This window comes from Chlorocebus sabaeus, chromosome 5 (assembly GCF_047675955.1).
Source record: "Chlorocebus sabaeus isolate Y175 chromosome 5, mChlSab1.0.hap1, whole genome shotgun sequence".
NCBI lineage: Eukaryota > Metazoa > Chordata > Mammalia > Primates > Cercopithecidae > Chlorocebus > Chlorocebus sabaeus.
The window spans coordinates 42,642,351-42,660,639 of record NC_132908.1 but is presented as its reverse complement, the minus strand read 5'-3'; the positions used below and the strand labels follow the sequence as shown (position 1 = coordinate 42,660,639).

At 41.5% G+C, this 18,289-nt stretch overlaps 1 pseudogene; it reads right to left on the bottom strand.

The window, feature by feature from the left end:
* LOC103233516 (SHC SH2 domain-binding protein 1-like) overlaps positions 1-16,385 on the bottom strand; it is a 632,774-nt pseudogene extending 616,389 nt beyond the window's left edge.
* Between the last annotated feature and the right edge of the window lie 1,904 nt (positions 16,386-18,289).

The window sequence follows — 18,289 nt, the reverse complement described above, 5'->3', positions numbered from 1 at the left end:
CCTCCCAGGTTCAAACGATTCTTCTGCCTCAGCCTCCCAAGTAGCTGGGATTACAGGTGTGCAACAACACGCCCGGCTAATTTTTGTATTTTTAGTACAGATGGGATTTCACCATGTTAGCCAGACTGGTCTCTAACTCCTGGCCTCAAGTGATCTGCCCACCTTGGCCTCCCAAAGTGCTGGGATTGCAGGCATGAGCCACTGCACCCAGCCCAAAGAGTTATTTTTAATGGAATCTTTCAACATTAATCTTTTCTAAAGTATACTTTGGTCAAGACACAAAGTGTAGCATTTGTGACATTCAGCAAGCATTTAGAGAATTAAGATAATTGGTACCAATTTCAAGTTAAGTGCCCTTCATTATACCTCTCACAAAAACAAGCTAAGTGTAAAGCAAAAAACAAAAAGCTATGTACTAATATATCTGTAACATCTATGAGATAAGAGCAAGGAACAAATCTTTAAAATATTAAAAATTCTTAAAATATTGCTAGAATTTTATTTTTAATTCTAGAAATCAGACTTCCTTTCCATAAACCACCTACAATCTGGAAAGTATGTTTCTTCCTAATGGTCTTTTTTCTATATGAGCCTGTGAATATCCCCCCAACATATACACTGCTACAAAGAACCACAACTCAAGTTGCTGAAACACTGGGTCAACCTCTTTCAAGCTTTCCCTGTCCTTAATGTTTCAAGGCAGCTAACTAGAAATCAAATGGGTTCAAATCATATTCTTGGAGTTTCAACAAGATCGGTGATTTATTGTTTACTTAAACATTTCAGGGTTTGGCTGTGTGTCTTCCACACTCACCTTCTAACTCAATGGAGTGAGCAATGGAGAAAGTGCCATGTACCACATAATGGCCAGGACAAACAATAACTGTGTCACCTTCGAAGCAGACATTTATAGCAGACAGTGGATCACTACGGAACTAGGAAACAATAAGAATACATTTGTAAATATACACTCCCAAAAAACTAACTTGAGTATTAGTCTAGGTGCCTTCACGTCTAACTTTGAAAATGGAAGCCAAAAACCTCATATTGAAGCTTCTACTTTGATAGTGCACTGACCTAACACATGCCTGGTAAGTGACTACTGAGGACTAAAGGCAGGACTGTCACTACTTCCCACTGCACAGAAAACCATCTTGGGAAAGCTCCTGTAAATACTTTGTGGGATTTGTGAAAATCTGTGGTGAATGAGAAGAAAAAAAGCCACCTGGAGCGAGAAACTCTGTTTACCTGAATTTCTCTTCCTTCCTCACCGGGTTCCTGGCAAAGCCCGTCCATGAGCAGGGACCGCAGGAGACAAGACATCATAGTGGAGGAGACCACGTGAGTGATCTTCTGACCGCTGGAATGGACACCCTTTGCTTGGATATTAGAATTTTCTGATAACCAAACACATACCTTAATAAAACAAAACAGTCCTATCAATAAGACAACAAGTAAGAAAAGATGCTAAGAATTACAAAGACACACATACCTCAACAAAGGATTCTCAATGAGTTTCAGCTTTTGTTTCAAGTGTTTCATTTCTGAATAAAAGTTTAACCCTTCCACGACAGAGACATTTTCCTGCTGGGAATCAGCGTTACAATTTGACAAACTGCTCCTCAGATTTAAAAATTTCCTGTAACTCTCCTCACATTAAGACAACAGATTGCGGTAGTTAACAGTAAGTCCTCATGAAACCTGGTCTTCAAGAATGTCATAATGCCTGAAAGTTTAAAAGCAAATTGAAATCCGCTGCCTTTCAGGCACATTTTCCTGTCATTAAAACAGCCCACTTAGCACTCCAAGAGCCAGTAAGAAAAGTGTTTTATAGTATATAACTCAGGTGCATGTTAAGTCTTTCTGAATAGCACTCTAATAATAGTAAGTGGAAGCTGCTGGAAGTTTAAAGCACCATTTCTGTAAGGTCACTAATTTTTCTTCTTTTGAGGAGTTGTTTGCTTTTTTTCTTGGATCCAAGCATTTGTGATTTAGAAAAAGTGAAAGTTCATGTTGCACAATTTGTAATTACTATTTGATAAGAAATTATTTTCTTCTCATATATTACATTCAAAAGCTTAATAAGAAGGCTGCAGGGCACAATTTGGGAGAGGGAGTAGGGAGAGCAGTACCTCAAATAGTTTCACAACAATGTTTAAGATTACTATATTTTTCATGGATCTGAATATGACTTTGAACATTTTTTAAAGGTTACTGTATTTACAGGATCAAAAAGTAGAAATGACTCAATCTAGTCCCTCCTTCCATTTAAAGCACTATGGCACAAAATTATGCTGAATATTCCCTAAGGAAGATTATTAAAGAATTTCAAAAAATAAGCCCTTGAGATTCTGAGGGGGAGAAAAAGGTGCCATTACTAAACTGGAGAGTGACTGAAACAAAATAACCTTGTACTGGACAACCATACTGGCACTTCAAATGTATTAATTTATAAACTTTCTCAAATATAAAAACAGAACACAGAGTATTTCTAGATGCAATAAAATAATGTGTAAATGTGCAATCAAGTTAACATATAAAATAATGGGTTTAAAAATAAAGTAAAATAGGCCAGGCACAGTGGCTCACACCTGTAATCCCAGCACTTTGGGAGGCGAAGGCAGGCAGATGACTTGAGCCCAGAAGTCTGAGGCCAGCCTGGGCCAACATGGTAAAATCCTGTCACAAAAAAACAAAAATGAGCCTGGCGTGGTGGCATGCACTTGTAGTCTCAGCTACTTGGGAGGCTGAGCTGGGAGGATGGCTTGAGCCCCAGGGGCCAAGGCTGCTGTGAGATCTAATTATGCTACTGTACTCCATAATCCAGCCTGGGCGACAGGGCAAGACCCTGTCTCAAAAAACAAACAAACAAACAGATGTTCAGGGCCCCATCCAGACCAATTAAATGAGTATCTGGACATAGAGGGGTATTTTTTAAGTTCCCTAGGGATGGTAATGTGTAGCCAAGAGTGAGAACTACTGCCTTAAATGATGGTTTTTTGTTTTTGTTTTTGTTTTTTTTTGTCATGCTTTGAATAAGATAGGGAAAAACAAAAACAAGATAGAACCATATCTTAAACAGACTTTTACAACAGATATGAACACTTAAACATAACTTTTCCCACTTTTCAAGTAAGTGAATTAGGCAAAGCTTGAAAAGCAAGGATTTTGTCTACTTGGGTTAGTCCAAAAGAACGAGTGAACAGCTGTGAAAGAAAAGGAAAAACAAGAAAGTTTTAAAATTTTAAAAATTAAAAAAAGAAATTGAGGATGAAACCATGGTCTACTAAGTTGTGAAGTTCTGCTGTGGAAAGAAAGCACTGAAAATGAAACCAGTCATCTCCTAATTATTGCAGACTGGGCTGTTAGTCCCTTTACTCTCTAGTGGAGTCTTTTGTCGTTGTTGTAACGAACTTAAGCATGCCTCTACTCAATTATGAAAACCTTTGCTGGCTCGCTGTTAGCCCTCAAAAAGAAGTCCTGAACGTGGTACTATAAATAGATTCATAATCTTGCCATATTGCACTTCTCCTGCCTCAGAGTCATTGTTCATAAACTCTCAATTTCACAAGCTCTTTCAAACCTCCATGTAACTTGTTAGTCAAGCAGTCAGAAGTGCCTTCCGCCTTTTCCACGTGATAAACTTACAGTTCTATTCCATGACTTGGCTCCAATGTTATCCTCACCAGTACCACGCCAAGCATTTACACATCATTCCCACCTGTACCTCCCCCAGTGTTGGTTCTTTCAAGCCAGAAACATGTAACTCAGCCTTGACTTCTCTCACTTCATTCACATCTTCTCATCTCCGATATTCACTTGACCACCAAGTCCCAGCCATTCTACTTTCTCAGTAAGCCTCCATCTGTCCTCTCTATATCCCCAGTCTAGTCCTCTCTCTTGCCTCTTAACTGGTCTCTCTATTCCAACTCCCTCCATTTGAATGTTTTCTATACAGAAGCCACAATGAACCCTTGAAAACACAAAGCAGTATTTTAGGGGACTGAGGTGGGAGGACTGCTTGAGCCCAGGAGTTCGAGACCAGCTTGGGCAACACAAGGAGACCCCCATTTCTACGGAAAAATTTTATTACAAAATTAGCAGGGTGGCTGGGCGCAAAGGTTCATGCCTGAAATCTCAGCACTTTGGAAGGCTGAGACGGGAGGATCACAAGGTCAGGAAATCGAGACCTGGCTAACATGGTGAAATCCTGTCTCTACTAAGAATACAAACAATTAGTCAGGCGTGGTGGTGGGCACCTGTAGTCCCAGCTGCTCGGGAGGCTGAGGCAGGAGAATGGCATGAACCCAGGAGGCGCAGCTTGCAGTGAGCTGAGATCGTGCCACTGCACTCCAGCCTGGACAACAGAACAAGACTCTGTCTCAGAAAAAAAAAAAAAAAAATTAGCTGGGCAGTGGTGGCACATGCCTATAATCCCAGCTGATCCAGAGGCTGAGACAAGAGGATGACTTGAGTCCCGCAGTTCAAACCTGCATTGAACCATAACTGCACCACTGCACTCCAGCCTGGGCAACAGAATAAGACCCTGTTTCCAAAAAAATTAAAAACACAAAACACAAAACTAGTCATATTTACCCAAGAATAAAAACCCTTCAGTGGCTTCCCACTGCTCTCAAAGACAAAAATGACTAGCCAGCTAACAAAGCCCCACACTGTCTGGGCCCTGCCAACCTCTCTAATCGCATTTCCTAGGTCTCTCCCAGCACTGTCTGTGTTTCAGCCATGCTGGCCTTTCAGCTCCTTAAACAGACTGAGCACCTAAATCTTTTCCCTTCCCCACCCCGCCTCCCCTTTCACCCAGCTAACCCAAGTTCAAATGTCATTATTCCAGGAAATAACCCTAGAACTGCAACTTGACCTAATCTTAGGACACTCTGTAATTCTTCACAGCACTGACTGCTATTTCCAATCATGCAGACACCTGTGTGTGATTATTTCATCAAGGCTCATCTCCCACCTTTAGACTGATGGCTCCCTGATGATGGCATGTCTCATGCACCAGACATACCCCACCCTTAACTAAGGACCTGGCACTCAAATATTTATTGAATCAACGAATAAATGAAATGCCTTATAATTTGACCTTCTCTGGGCACTGACCCAAATCTCAGCCCTCAAAATGCAGTGTACATTTAACCAGGTTCCTCTTCAAATAATACTACCAAATAACATTCCAGATACTTACTTTTCTACGAACTTCTATGCCAATAGAGATGAGCTCCCTGATTCCTAATTTCCTAAACTTAACAGGTATCCCTTTATCTTCAAATGACAGTTTTTTTTTTTTTTTTTTTAAATGAGAAAAACAGAAGGGAGTTATTTGGGTTCTGGACAGAAACCGGTTCTTTAGATTCATTCTGCTTGGCCCAATACTGAACATCTAGGGTTAAATGTTCTTGCATACAATCAGAAACTGTCCGTAAGATGTTGCCAGCAGGGCCTGAAACATTCTGCTTCTTTGCAGAGCATTCGAGCTAAGCTCAGCAAAACTAGGCTAACTTACTAATGGTATAGAAAATGGAAAGTATTTTTTATACTACAAAACACCAAGCAATATTATTTACATTATGGTCATTATATATTACTCAGTCTTTTAGTTCCTGAAGGAATATAAGTCTATTTTTAAATAGCTAAAAGTAAGCCTTCTTTGGTGAATATACTTACCTGCAGAAGATCCAAAATAACATCTGTATAGGGAACTATACAATAAAAGATTGATCTGAAAAATTGTTTAAATCATACCCACTGATCCAGGTATGGGTTTTCTTTCCCATGGAAGGGACAAGGGGTGCGCTTGTAAAGTGGAAATAACTATGGCAAAAAATGCTGACAGGTATGAATACATCCCCCTAAGGATCCTAGAGGCAGCCTAAGAAAACACTTGCTTTGAGCAGACATACGCTTAAAAAAAAATGTGTATTTGTCTTTTAGCAGTACACACAGCATGGTATATAACTTGCTTCACTGTCTTTCTCTTCTTCTACTTTCTGTACTCTTGTATTGAAATATACCAACCATAAGCCTTAACATCTACAACTTTTAAGTCAGTTTATAAATACATACAAACCCAATTAAAAAACCCCTACTTTGTTAACATTTGCAAAAACCAAGTAAAAGATAAACAGGAATTCTTTATACACTTGACCCTTGAAGAACACAGGTCTGAATTTCGTGGGGTCCACTGATAATTTACACTGAGTGTGCCAGCCTCTCCTGCCTCCCTTTCCACCTCTCCTCCACCTGTTTTGCCTCTGCCACCCCTGAGGCAGCAAGACCAATCTCTCTTCTTCCTCTTTCTCTCCTCTGATGAAGATAAGGAGGATGAAGACCTTTATGATGATCCACTTCCACTTAATGAGTAGTAAATATATTTTCTCTTCCTTATAAATTTCTTAACATTTCCTTTTTTCTAGCACTTTATTATAAGATAATACACATAGCATACAAAGTATGTGCTAATCAATTATTTATATTAATGGTAAGGTTTACTTTCTGGTCAACAGTAAGCTATCAGTAGCTAAGTTTTGGGAGAATCAAATGTTATACTCAGATATTTGACTGTGTAGGGATAGGGGGAGATAGGCACCCCTAAATCCCACATCATTCAAGAGTCAACTATACTAGTTTTGTCAGCTTTTCTGTAAGTTTGAAATTATCATTAAATGATTTAAAAACATTTTTAGCCAGGTGCACGGTTGGGTCGTGCCTGTAATCCCAGCACTTTGGGAGGCCAAGGCAGGTGGATCACCTGAAGTCAAGAGTTTGAGACCAGCCTTGCCAACATAGTGAAACCTCGTCTCTCCTAAAAATACAAAAATTAGCCAGGCATGGCGGTGCGCATGTGTAATCCCAGCTACTCAGGAGGCAGTGGCAGGAGAATCGCTTGAACCCAGGAGGCGGAGGAGGTTGCAGTGAGCCGAGATCACGCCACTGCACTCCAGCCTGGGTGACAGAGCAAGACTCTCTCAAAAATAAAAAATAAAATAAAATGATTTAAAACTTTTAATTTTTTTTTATTTAAGAAAGATTATCCTATCTTTGGATATTTTTAATTATTGCAATGACCAAGTTTACAGTTGAGTTTTAAATCTGGGTCTAACACAGACCAGAATTACTTCATTTCATCCGAAGTTTCTGGCCACAAGGTTATTTTTCTCAACTTCTTTTCCTACCTGACATGCTCCATTGCAAGGGCTGTCTGGTCAAACACTCCCGAATCATCAAACACCACCCAGAGCTCCTGCAGGGGCAACCGATGTTCCTTCAGATCGAGGAGCTCCTTCATGCACTCCATGGTAAAAGTGCTCACTTGAGAGTCACAGAGGTATGGTTCAGCAAGCCTCACCACTGCCTTCAAGGCTGCAAAGTCCACATCTGTGGCCTGAAATTTAAAATAATGTGACGTAACACATGGAAATCTAAATTAAGATAGACCTATAAGATACTACTGACAATCTCATTTTTTTAAAAGCATACAACGTGGGTGAGGAGCCTTTACCCATAACATAAAGGATGAACAAGACAGGCTGGCTCTTATCCTCATGGAGCTTATACTGTAATCAGGAAGATCAATAAACACAATGATAACGAGTAGGTGACAGAGAATAACTAGCAGGGGTGGGAATCTGGTTCTGCTGAGATGTCCAAGGAAGTTAGCTTGGAGCAAGGCTGAGGAGGATGAGAAGGAAGCAGCCAACTGAAGAGCAGGGAAAGTGCAGAAGGCCTGTGGCAGAGAGAGGCTTGGCAGCTGGAGGAGCGGGAAGGCAGTCCTTCATGCTGGAGCCAGAGGGAGGAAATGGAGCAAGGGGCGTGTGCAGTGGAGCAGCAAGACATGAGGTGAGAGAGAGAGAGGCAACAAGACCAGGACATGAAGGACATGTGAAGGAGCTTGGATTTTATGTGTTTTCTATACAATGAGAAGCCATAAAGCCAATACTAAGCCCTTGGTAAAGACAATACATTAGGAGTTTTAAGCAGAGAAATGGCATGCTTCTGTTTTAAATAATGACTTTGATTGTTTTCAGAGAACTGATTGGCAAGGGGGGCCCTATCATAACCAAATGAATAGGCCTGAACTTCAACCAAAAAATATTAGCATAATCCAAAATTTTAAAACTCACAAGCAATAGCTGCAATCCACTGCCTCGTACATAATCACTGCAGTATGTGATGTCATTTTCTAAGGAAGCTGCAGCAACAACTTGTATTCACACTCCCTGGTTTGTCATTTTAGGTTACTAGGGCTTTTTGTGGTCAGTTAACAAACACTGAGAAAAACTCAAAGCTGTAATCAGAATGCAAATGTAAAAGGCCTAGTCAGGTGAAAAATAAGATTGTTTTTACATTTTGCAGTGGGACCCACTGTCAAGAGATTAGTCACATATAAACAAATTTCTAGGCAAAAAATGGGCTAGTTTAAAAATGCCTCTTAGCAGAGGTTGCAGTGAGCCGAGATCATGTCACTGCACTCCAGCCTGAGCAACAGAGTGAGACTCCATCTCAAATACATAAATCAATACAAATGCCTCTTAGGTTTGAGCTGCTTAATGAACTACAATTAAGAAGTTAAAAACTTCTTTGAAACCATTAACTTCATAATTAGTCTTAATTTTTAAAGTGATCTCAAATATCCTCTTTTAATTAATTTAAACCAGTTTAATTCTCTGGTAACAACTCAGTTGCCTTTAAATTTTGCAGAACACTTCCTACAACATGGCAATTAGATGTGAAAAATATGCTATTTGAATCAGCTCATGAACTTTAATTAAAAATAAGCACTTCAGCAGTGACAGTCTGAAGTAAAGTGCTTATATAGCTAGAGACAAAGGTGTTAACAACAAAATTAACCTTACCTCAACTAGAACCTTGAACACATTAGTGTGCCAGACTGCCCATCATCCAGATGGCTCAAGGACCTTCTCCAAGAACTCAGCTGTGCATTCCTTTACCTCAGAGTCCTTACAGTCAGCAACAAACAAATGAAACACAGGAAGAACTGAAAATGCATAAAGCAGAGGGAAGTTCATAAATCCACTTAAATACACTATCTCAGAAACAACAACTGGCAATCTGAGGGACTGAAACAAATAATCTACTTGTAAACTAAAAAGACAACAGATGGAAAAAAACTAGCCAGGCATGGTGGCTCATGCCTGCAATCCCAGCACTTTGGGAGGCGGAGGCAGGCAGATCACCTGAGGTCGGGAGTTCGAGACCAGCCTGACCAACATGGAGAAACCCCGTCTCTACTAAAACCACATTAGCTGGGCATGGAGGTGCATGCCTGTAATCCCAGCTACCTAGGAGTCTGAGGCAAGAGAATCACTTGAACCCAGGAAGCAGAAGTCATGGTGAGCCGAGATCATGCCATTGCATTCCAGCCTGGGCAACAAGACCAAAACTCTATCTCAAAACCAAACAAACAAAAAAACACCTACTCAACTAAAATATAATCTTGATAGGCTCTGAATTGCACATAGAACAAATGTTGATTTGTTCGGAAAATTTCTGGGAAAAAGGTTTTTCCTTCTGGCATAAAACTTTGTAAACTAGAACCTGGTTTACCACCATAGCTACAATCACTGCCTGAATCTTCATCCAGGAACAAACCTAAAAAAGTAAATAAGCAAGCTACAGTGCCTTATTGAATGCTTCTATTTTCACATCCTTGCATAGAAATCTCAAACAAAATACAAAACAAGAATTTGAATATGAATGGTCTAATTACTCTACCATTGTGAACTAGTTTTCCAAACTTAAAAATATTTCAAAATGCAAATTCTACTTCAAAACAGTAAGAGCTTAAGGATCTTTCATAGTTAGATTTTTGTTGTTGTTCTGTGAGGTTTTTTGGGGAAGAAGGCGGCTGTTTGGTTTTGTCTTAGAAATGGTCTCACTCTGTCACCTAGGCTGGAGTGCAGCGGTGCGATCATAACTCACCACAACCTCAAACTCCTGGGCTCAAGCAACCCTACTGTCTCAGCCTCCTGAGTTGCTAGGACTACAGACATGCACCACCACCTCCAGCTGGAAGACAGGTGATTTTTAATTCAGTGGAAATCACTCAAGTTCTCCTGCAAAGCATACAGCCTGTGATTTATACTACAGTTAGCAAGTTATAATAATCAAGTGTCTTAGTTATTTTCCAAAACAATTCCATAAAGCTCCTTTAAGAAAGGGAGCTGACTTCCCCTCAGATGGGTTAAACCCTCCCTTTATTTCCTACAATACCAGTCTGTCAATCGCCCTTCAATAAACAGGGATAAGAGAGTCTCAATAATCCACAAGGATTACTTCAGTAAGGACATTAGGTTCCTCACTGATTTCAATGACTGTGTCTAAGGAAAAGATCAGAAAATGCAAATCACATTAAGTTTGGGCTGTATATAATGTTTCATAAGGTATGATTCGACCAGTAGCATATCTAACTCTGTGTAACAAGATGTTTTAAATAAACGAAACTACTACTAAATAAATAATGCTAACAAGGGTAGCATTTAGAATGCAGAGTAATTTCCAGAAGTGGTTTCAGGGAAGGTAACTGAGATGTTAGCAGATACCTTTTTTCTCCCTCCCCCTTGATTTTCTCCTTCCCTTCCCTCCTTCCTTCCATTTCTTTGTCCCTGTTCAGGCCACCAGAAGTACTTGACCCACAGATGACCAAAGTGTACTCAAGGGTCCACTGCTCACAAACACTGATGCACGTGAGCCTTAGAAGGCATCAGTACTTACTGGCTGTGTGACAATCACTCTGTGCCTCAGCTTCCTTGCCTATAAAGGGAAGATAAAAATAGAACACCTACTTCAATTAAATTAAGAAGATTATTTGTTAATAATTTACAACAGTTCCCCTTATATAATATATACAGTTATTAAAGAAATAGTAGTACTTCAGCACCATTCTTTTTTTTCCAGCACCATTCTTTATAGCTAGATGGAGGTATAATTAACATATACAAGTTATATACATTTAAAGTGTATAACTTGATGGCCAGGGCGGTGGCTCGCACCTGTAATCTCAGCACTCTGGGAGGCAGAGGTGGGTGGATCACGTGGGGTCAGGAGCTCGAGACCAGCCTGGCCAACATGGTGAAACCCCATCTCTATTGAAGAGGGTTTTCTCCCTCCTCCATTTCAATCCCTCTACCTGCAGCCCATCACAACCTTCTACCTGCCCTAAGGTGGCTGCCACCTGCTCTTCCCCACCTTGTTTATAGCTTTGTTCTCTTTCTCATCACTGGGTCCACATGTCTACACATGTGCTCCAAAATACCTGTTCTCCTAAAAACACTTTAAGCCCATCTGCAACCTTGAGATCCTGCTCTCTCTCTCTCTCTGTAGCCCCCAACTGCTCAGCATAGTGCCTTCCCACTCCTGCCTTCTTGGAGGCCAGTGGCCCCTCTGGAGGCCACTCCCCACACCCCACAGCAGCACTGACTCTGCTGACCACCCACCTCTGTAGTCTTCCCTCCCTTGGCCTCTGGGTCCTCACTTTCCCGGTCCTCCTCCTAGTTCACTGATTATAGTACCTCAGTCAACTGCAGTGAGAAAGTGAAAAAGTCCAGAAATAAACAACTGTGGAAAAGTCCAGAAATAAGCAATTCATCAGTTTCAAATTGTGTGCTGTTGTGAGTAGCATGACTCATTCCTTTTCCAACATATCACACTGGCACTGTCAGGGCCAAGGGAAAGCTCAACGCTCACCCTCTGAAGGTTCACTGGAAGTTAATTGTCAAATGCCAGATTAACAGAAGAGAAGACTTATAAAATTATTAACACGCCCATAAATCACACTGATTATCCCACCATGCAATGAGGTACAGATGGTTCTATACCCTTCTGCTTAGGGGAAAGGGAAGCAGAGAAGCATGGATGATTTTAGCAGGGGTACTAAATGATTTTCAGGGAATTCAATGGGCTTAAAGAACATACAGTGAGTGAGCCCGGGTGTAGTGGCTCATGCCTGTAATCCCAGCATTTTGGGAGGCCAAGGTGGGTGGATCACCTGAGGTCAGGAGTTCAAGACCAGCCTGGCCAACCCCATCTCCACTAAAACCCCATCTCTACTTTAAAAAAGTACAAAATTTAGCCAGGTGTGGTGGCGCATGCCTGTAATCCCAACAGCCCAGGAAGCTGAGGCAGGAGAATGGCTTGAACCCAGGAGGTGGAGGTTGCAGTGAGCCAAGATCGTGCCATTGCACTCCAGCCCAGGAGACAAGAGTGAACCTCCATCTCAAAAAAAAAAAAAAAACAAAAGAATTAAAAATAAGTACAAAAAAAGAACACACAGTGGCCTGGGACAAAGCCTATTGGGCCTGTAGAGAAGATAACGGTTTGTGACAAGTCTGTCCAGGTACCTTGGCCGACTTCAAGCTTTCTTCCTGCAATATGGAATTCAGTTAATGAAAACTCAGGGAGGTGACCACAGGTGATTGCTTCCTTCTTTGGTGGGTTCAGACTTTAGGCAGAATAAAGGAATCTCAGAGAACTTTGTTCTGTTCTTTGGGGGAGAGAGAGGATTAAGAGATGCGGGATGGGGGGAAGTCAGCGAGTCCTCGAAGCTTCTTCTTCAGTTCAGCCTGACAAAGCGTCATATTTCGGGGTTATCAGTTTATGGGCCCCCATATCACTTAGTAGCCATTTTGATTATCAGATCAAAAAAACATAGTGCAATTTATATAGGTTTCAGTACTATCTGTGATTTCCAGCAGTCACAGGGGATCTTGAAACATATCCCGAGAATAAGGGGCACTACTCTACTCCTTCTTGCTCTCATTTCTCTTCCCACCTTTCTGACTCCATGAATGGAGGTGATTCCCAGGAGTATATACTAGCAAGGGCCTAGGGCAGGTGTGGCCACCACTGTGGCCATGCAAGAAAGGAAAGCAAGATTTGCTCATTCGTTCCACAAATAATAAATATATATAGTCTAGACTATGCACCAGACATTGTTCTAGGTTTAAGGGCAACAGGGCAAATGAGACAGACAAGGTCCCTGCCTGCGCAGAGTTCACAGGCTAGGAAGAACACCCACCAAACAAGTAAAAAATCAATTAACAAGCAAATTTCAAGTATTAAAAAAATACTAACAATAAAACAAAGTGCAGGCTGGGTGCAGTGCCTCACGCCTGTAATTCCAGCACTTTGGGAGACCGAGGCAGGCGGATCACTTGAGGTCAGGAGTTCGAGACCAGTCTGGCCAACACGATGAAACCCCATCTCCATTAAAAACACAAAAATTAGCCGGGCCTCATGGCATGTGCCTGTGGTCCCAGCTACTCAGGAAGTTGAGGGAGGAGAATCGCTTGAACCCGGGAGGCAGAGGTTGCAGTGAGTGAGATCACAATGTTGCACTACAGCCTGGGCCACAGAGAGAGTCCACATCTCAAAAAAAAAAAAAAAAAAAAATGTAACAATGTGATAGAAAATGCTGGGGGGAGACAAATTCAGACTTTTACACAAAACACCTGATTTTAAACTTAGCAACTAATTTTTTAAAAATTTAAACACTATACAAGCCAGAAAAACTATTTTCCAGGCCAAATTGTCCCATGGCCCACCAGACTGCAACTTCCATTCTAAGCCCAAACAACTCAGGGCACAGTGCAGGGACCAGTAGGAGCTTGTTGGAAATGCAGTCTCTCCCACCCCAACCCCGGACCTGCCTGGATCAGAATCTGTGTGTGGCAAGATCCCCAGTTCCCAAGAGACATCATTCACATTTGAAGCAAAGCCCTTCTGAACTGACCTCTCTCCTGAGGCTTTATTGGTTTTCACATCCCTGCTGGAAAACTTGATGTGGGTTCCTGCCTGTGATTCACCTTCACTGTGCTGCAGAGCCAGATCCCAGCACAGCCCTTCTTCCAGCGCAGATGCCTCAGCTGCATCCTACCTCCCTGCCACAGCCTGTGTGGGCCCCAACCGTCTCGCACTCCCACTGCTGGGACAGCCTCTGGGAAGTCGCCCTCTGAGAAGCCTCCACCTACCCTACCCATCTCCACAATTAACTGCTCCCTTCTCACTGCCCCTAATACAGGAGTCACAAACATAAATGTCCCCAAAAGCCAGGCTAATACCAAGCAGAGAAGCCGCCACTGATGTATGTGCAGTGGGGTGTGAACCCGGTGTTGTTAGGGTGACCTTTCAAGAAAAGTCAGAAATCAAGATTTTTAAAGATATCTTCATACTGAAATGTGACCAAGAGGCCGTGCTCAGTGGCTCACACCTGTAATCCTAGCACTTTGGGAGGCAGATTGCTTGAGGCCAGGAATTCCAGACCAGCCTGGTCAACATGGCGAAAACCCATCTCTACTAAAATTACAAAAAAATTAGCCAGGTATGGTGGCGGGCGCCTGTAATCGCAGCTACTTGGGAAGCTGAGGCGTGATAACTGCTTTAACCCAGGAGGCAGAGGTTGCAGTAAGCCAAGATCACACCACTGCACTCCAGCCTGGACAACAGAGTGAGACTCTGTCTCATAAAGAAAAGAAAATATGACCAACGGGTTTCAAAAATGTTAAATACTATGCTAGCCAAATAAACATATCTACAGACCACCAGTTTGCAGTTTCTGAGACCTTGTCCACTTGTTATGTTGTGACAGGGGCTCTGAATTCTTCCAAGCAGGAAACGTGTCCTGTTCCCTTTTGTATTGCTAGCACCTACAACTAAGCCTGACTTAGTAATGGAAAAAACTAAATAATACTTTTCCTCTTCTATAGAATGTGATATCACTATGTCATTAGCAAAATGGCTTGGGTTTAAGAGTCAAGCACTGGGGACCTGGACCATGAGGTTCTGCACCCAGCTGCCTGCAGTAATCACAGATTCATCAGCAGTATCACTGCCTGAGTCAGGGTCGGTGAAGGCTGCCTGTATTTGGTGTCCTCTGCCTCCAAATGAGACTATCAGCTTCCCCAAGAAGAGAAATTGCTATGGGCTTTGATCCCTTGGGAGACGAGGGTTCCACTATAAGTTGTTACTGGATCTTCATGAGAATGCTTTGAGAGCAGATACAGACCAGGACAGACAGTGCATAGGCCTCCATAGCACACCACTTATATAAGCAAACTTCCACAGACTTAAGGGAAATTGATGCCTGGTCACCAAAGGCAGAGAAGGAAACATATGTTCATTAACAGCCTTGCTCAGGCTTCCCCTGAAACCTGGAGAAGGTCAAGGTAATAAAATCAGCCCTATATCCCATGTACCAAGAGTTGGGCTACTGGGGGCTCTTCTCAGGGAGCAGGGATAGCAGCTGGAGCCACAGGAGCAGCAAGTGCCCTGAGAGCCCCACATCAGAGCTTTGCATTTAGGAGCAGCTCCAGAAGACCTTGTTGCCCTTGGAAATCCACCCCCCTCACCAGGGCCAGACAGCTTAGAGGTAGAGATGATCCCCTTCCATAGGCTCCCCGAAACATGCAGCTGGCTGTGTGTTCTTTACTCATGTCCTATAAACCCTTAGGGTATTTCAACAATGAATATCTGATTTTCTGTAGATTTATGGAAGAAGATGTCTCTCTCCAAATGTGTATAGTAGTTCCTTCCCCCTTATCTGCAGGGAATAGTGTCAAGACCCCCAGTGAATGCCTAATACTGCAAATACACAACCCTATATATGCTGTTTTTTTTACTATGCATGCATGCATACATACATACACACCGGAAATACAGTTTAACTTATAAACTGGGCACTGTATGTGATTAACAACCATAACAACCAATAAAATAGAACAATTATGACAATAGGCTATAACGAAAGTCATGTGACTGTGGTCTCCATGTCTCTCTCAAAATACCTTACTGTACTGTACTTCCTGTGGTAATGTGAGATGACACGGTGACTGTGGGATGACATGAAGTGAGGCAAATGACGCAGACATTTGACATATCATTAGGCTACTACTGCCCTTCTGATGATACATCAGGAGGAAGGTCACCTGCTTCAAGTGATCTCAGAGCATTGCGCCATGACAATGTCTTTTTTGTTGGGTGGCAGGAGCACATGGTGCTGTTTGGGGGTCCTTGAGAATTGAAGATTTTTATTTTGTTTTGTTTTGCCAAGACCTGCTGGAAGAACACTGCAATCAGTTGTTGTTTTCTTTCTTTTAATCAAACTGTTGCTGCAGAGGCTATAATTCTGTGGTGAGAATACGAGTAATTTTAACACTGCATTCCATCCTAAGATATTCCATAATTCTTTTAATGCCTGTGCAATTTGAAACACTTCAGCACATCTCGATTATGTCCACAGTGCTGGTTCTGCTTCATTTCTTCACCTTTCTCTGCAGATGACTCAAGTTCTTCCAATTCATTTGTTAACACTTCTGATGGCCTTCAGTATCTTCTGCCACTTCAGCAATCATGTCGGCAACCCTTCTCCACCAACTTGTCTTGCTGCATGAATGCTTTTCCTAACTTCTCCACTGATGCCAGAGAAGCCTTTAAAATCATTCATGACTTCACTCCATAAGTTCCTCTAGCAGGCATTTATAACTTCTGGTTTTAATTCATCCACTGCAGCTTTCAAGAATGTTACTGCATTAGCAATAGTGAATAGCGGCACTACATTATGTCCAGATTACGGTCTGCATCAATTGCTGATAAAATGTGATCAAGTACAGTCATTCATCAATTAACATAGATATGTTCTTAGAAATATGTCATAAGATGATCGTGTCTTTGCATGAATGACAAAAGTGCATTTACACAGACTTAGATGTGACAGCCTACTACACACCTAGGCTGTCTAGTATGGCCCTACTGCTCCTAGGCTACAAACCTGTACCACATGTTACTACACTGAATACTGCAGGCAATTGCAACACAATGACATCTGTGTACCTAAACGTATCTAAACATAGAAAAGGAACAGTAAAAATAGGGCATAAAAGATAAAATATGGTATATGGTAAACCCGAATAGGGGATTTAGGATGAATGGAGCTTGCAGGACGGGAATTTCCTCGAGTGAGTGAAAGACTGGTGGCTGAATGTGAAGGCTAGAACAATACTGTGCACTACTGCAGTCTTTATTAAACACTGTACACTTGGACTGTACTACATATATTTTTTTCTTTCTTCAATTATAAATTAACCTTAGCTGTTACATTTTGACTTTATAAACTTAATTTTTCTTAATTTTTTAACTCTTGTAATAACACTTAGCTTAAAACACAGATTGTACAGTTGTACAAAAATATTTTATTCTCAGTTTTCCTTTTTTTACTTTGTAACCTTTTATGTTAAAAACTAACACAAAAACACTACCTGCATTAAACCTCATAGGCCTACACAGGGTCAGGATCAACATCATCACTGTCTTCCACCTCTATATCTTCTCCAACTGAATGGTCTTCAGAAGCAATGACATACATGAAGCCCTCTTCTCCTCTAATAATGCCTTGTTCTGGAATACCTCCTGAAAAACCTACCTGAGGCTGTTTTACAGGTAATTTTTTTAATAAGTGGAATGGATACATTCTAAAACGACAAAAGGTAAAATATAAAGACATAAACCAGTAGTCATTATCATCATTATCAAGTACTATGTACTGTGCATAATCCCATGTGATAGATTTTGTATCACTGGAAGCGCACAGGTTTGTTTACATCAACAGCACTACAAACATGTGATGTCTTGCATGATGACCTTACCAAGGCTACCACATCACTAAGTGATAGGATTTTTCCAGCTCCATTGTAATTTTATGGGACCACCATCATGGTATTTGGTCCATCATTCACCTGAATGTCATCACACGGAGCAGGACTGTACCAGACAGGTGTACGTGACCTTGACAACATGAGTGATGCCTTGGTCAGGGGGCTGAAATAATGCAGTTGTATTTGGAGGTAAAAATGGAACAGTGACATTTTCTTCTTCATAGCAAACAGATTCAGGATGGTCAGGTGCATTGTCTATTCTCAGTAAGACCTAGAATTCCAATTCTGCCTCTTTCAAGTATTTTTTTCACTTCTGGGATGAAGCATTGGTGGACTCATTCCCTAAACAAAATGGCCATCACCCACACTTTCTGATCGTGATGCCAGAACATGGACAGAAAATTTTTTGTTGTTTTTAAGTGTGTATTCTGTCACCATACCTGGCTTTGTCATATGTCCTGAAGCACTGCCACCTAGTAACAGTGTTAATTTATCCTTCCATGTTTTATGCCGTCATGCTTCCTTTGCACTTTTTGGAATGTAGATTCTTTGGGACATCTTCTCCCAGAAGAGCCCAGTTTCATTGCAGTTGGAAGACTTGCTTT